The sequence below is a fragment of the Nothoprocta perdicaria genome, unplaced genomic scaffold (assembly GCF_003342845.1).
Source record: "Nothoprocta perdicaria isolate Ctin4 unplaced genomic scaffold, notPer1 scaffold_320, whole genome shotgun sequence".
Classification (NCBI taxonomy): domain Eukaryota; kingdom Metazoa; phylum Chordata; class Aves; order Tinamiformes; family Tinamidae; genus Nothoprocta; species Nothoprocta perdicaria.
This window is the reverse complement of record NW_020455556.1, coordinates 653,426-657,031: the sequence shown is the minus strand read 5'-3', so window position 1 is coordinate 657,031 and position 3,606 is coordinate 653,426.

Genomic DNA, 3,606 nt, shown 5'->3' with positions numbered 1-3,606 from the left:
GCTCCATCACCTTTCCAGGGACGGAGGTGAGGCTGACTGGCCTGTAATTGCCCGGCTCCTCCCTCTTGCCCTTTTTGAAGACTGGAGTGACGTTGGCTCTCATCCAGTCCTCGGGCACCTCCCCTGCTCTCCTGGACCTCTCAAAGATGATGGAGAGAGGCTGAGCAATAACCTCGGCCAATTCCCCCAGCACTCTTGGGTGCATGCCATCTGGGCCCATAGATTTTTGAGTGGACAGTTTGCCTAAGTGATCCCTAACCCAATCCTTCCCAACCCGCGGAAGGTCTTCCTCTAGCCCATTTATATCTCTTCCACTTGAGGACTGCAGTTCATGGGTGTTTTTTTTCACCTTCTGAAAATTTGCAATGTAGTATAATCAACATTTTTTCTGCAATAAATACTGAAAATAAGTAGTGATTCAATTGTGAGAGACTTTGATATGAAATATAGATTACGTATTTTTTTTTTTTTCCCAAAAGTTGTTATAAAAATACACCTTTTTTTTGGTGGAAATTTTAATTAACCTTTAATGTCAAAAAAGTTACTACTCAGTTCAACCACACTGCTAAGATTATTCCTGGCAAAGAACTTGGAAAGTTCATGATGTGAGCACAGACATACATTTTGTCCTCACCAGTAGATTATGTACTGATGAAGTCCAAACGTATGCCAGCCAAACATCTCTAAATCATCAGAAAAGAAATTATAAAATTCCTGTGACTCCCAAACATGGGATCTACTGCCTCTGTTGGAGTAGTCTTTTGACTAAAGCAGGCTCCTCGAAGATATTTCTTTCTCATTCATATGCTACCACCTCTTAAAGCAGCCTGAACGATTACATGAAAGTATAGGTTGCTACTTTGGAGAATATGTATTGGCATTTTGGTTACCATCAAATTATTCCAGTATCCTGTTTATTTAAGGATTGACAACTTCAGATTTGAAGTAGTCTGTTGTTAGCTGATGACATAGAAATTACCTGTAACAGGAGTCAAGGTTAGTTGTAAGTGAACAAAGGGACCTCTTTTAAATATCCAAAATGCATGAGAGAATAACAACTGTTTGTAAAGTTTTGAAATATTAAGATTCAAGGCAGATGAGACTCAGACAATTTACGTATTTGCAAATTTTAGAACTGCCATTTCCCTTCAAGATTTTTTTCCAAGTCTAAGACAAGTGTACTGTTTCAATAGGAAGCACTTTGCTAAACTGATCCTTATGTTTCATTACAATGAAATATTTCAGTAATTTTTCATTTTTATATAACTATTGTTGTTTGTTACTACATTGATAACTCTATTTCATACAAACAGATACACAAGACTAATGTGCTTGGCTGATGAATGAGACCACTTTCAAAGGCAACCATCCATTCTAGAGTGATAGTGGGTTGGGGTGACTGACCTCTCCCTCCTATAGCCTTCCCTTTGAGAATTACTGCTACAATCATCACACACAGAATTATATACAGGTTTTGACATATGCTGTGACTGGGGATCATGGAATATGACCCTCATTAGRGCTTTGTTTTACAGTGTCTCTTGGTAAGTTAAAAAAATTACCAAGAAGTACTCGACAGACTAAGTCCCAGAGTGTTAGCAATAATAGAAGGAATATATATATTTTAAGATAAAATTAGTTTTCTTGGCTCAGCAGCAATAAATCTGCTGCACATCCTATCAAGAAATTTTACTGTGTATTCTCATGGTCTAAGCAGCGGACAAAAATCACTGATTCATGATATATGTAATATCTTTGTTGTTATTCCTGTCTTTATGAGTACATTTTTTTTTTAGGAAAGTTATTAAAATCAAATTTTGGTAGGTTTTTAATCTTATAAAGTATGGATTCCTAAAAAAAAAAAAAAAAAAAGGCATCTTTCTGAACTCTTTTGAAGGAAGGCTGTTCCTGGAGTCCTGCATTAGGAAATCCCAGCCATCAGCTGTTATGTATATGTTACATGTTACAATTACTTTTTAGAGGATGGCATTTTCAGGACTGGTTAACACACAGGAAAATGCACTTATCAGTGTGGCTGTGGGAAATTCCAGACTTCACTTTGAAGGTGTTTGAGGGAAAGTTTAGCTGTATAGATTTGAATTGTGCCTAATTTTCAGCACTTCGTCTCGTCTTTGAATTGCAAGCTGGGGATCCCCTCCACAATTGCATTTCTTTTAATATCCTTAGAAATTATTGAAAGTTTTGTTCATAGGAAAAAAAGGAGAGGTGAGTGCCTGGACACAGAGCTTTCAGAAATCTGTCTGTCTTGCCTATGATAATGAAGGGGTTGGTGCTTTCTGAGGGACCATTCAAGTAACAAGTATTCTGCTGTGCTCTGTTTTTATTAAAAATATATATTTATATATGAATTTTGAATTTTGTGTATATGAAATGTAACAGTCCAATGCCAAATAAAAATAAATATAAAGCACCTTTAATTACTATGCATTACACAAAAATGTCCAAAACTATAAAGAGCTTAATTCATTCTCAGTCTAATTTTCTTTAGTCAATTACCTATAATGTATTGCCAAGCATGCATTAATTTGTCCCATTATTGTTTACATCTTTGCTGTAAATGTTGTAAATGAAACAGTTGTAATGTATCTGCTCACCTGGAATATATAAAATAATAGCAAGAAAAAAAAGAAAATTTGTCTTTGAAGTGCTTTGCATTTCATGATTACTAATATAAAAAGTCAAAATAAGAATCTGATTTGTGCTCAAAAAACAAAATTATGGAAACAACATCTGTTATTTGGCAAGCTTATATTCACAAACAACATGCTTTTAATGTCATTCTCATTTCATAAAAATAGAAAACTTTTGTGCAGTATAGTAAAATGTAATAAACTGCATGTTCATCTGCAAATAACAATCTTACTTTTGCTACAAGCTAATAARTAAAATCAATGGGATAATCAGATTTTGAGTTATTTAGGTAGTCACACTGAAAATTATGAATTGAAACACAATGAGGCAATTCCTGTGTACTTTTATTCCTCTGGAGTTTGACAGACCTCACAGGGTGCCATTAAGAAGTCAGATCCTATTAGGAGTTAACTACATGATGGTTGTTGAGAAATTACTGAGTAACCCCAAAGACTGGAGTACTGCAGTGCATTAAACTGTTAAACAAGTGATAAGTGTACATCTGCTCCATCTGTTTCCCCAAATGTTCACATGAAGGTTTTAGATCCTCATCTTAGTTATGTTCTCTTGATGCTAAAATAATACAAACAAATTACACAAAGGGGAAAAAAAATCCCAGTAAGATCTCTAGAGGTCCCTTCCAACCTCAACCACTCTGTGATTCTGTATGTTAAAAGTGCATCTTTATTCCTTACATTATTTTTTCTTGAAATACCTGCTAGACTGGCTATTTTGAGGCTGCTTCTGAACAAGAGGAATGACTATATTGGCTCCATCTCCCTTAGGTGTTTGATCTGCCCCTTTCATGGAGGTTACCATCACCTAAGAGATTTATAAAAAAAATCAGTCAGCAATTCTACTAATCTGTCAGTGGTGTAAGTTTTTCTTTCAAGTTAAACCAGTTATTTTCTATTTCCTTCTCTGGAAGCTAAGCTATCTCCCCAGTACAAGAGG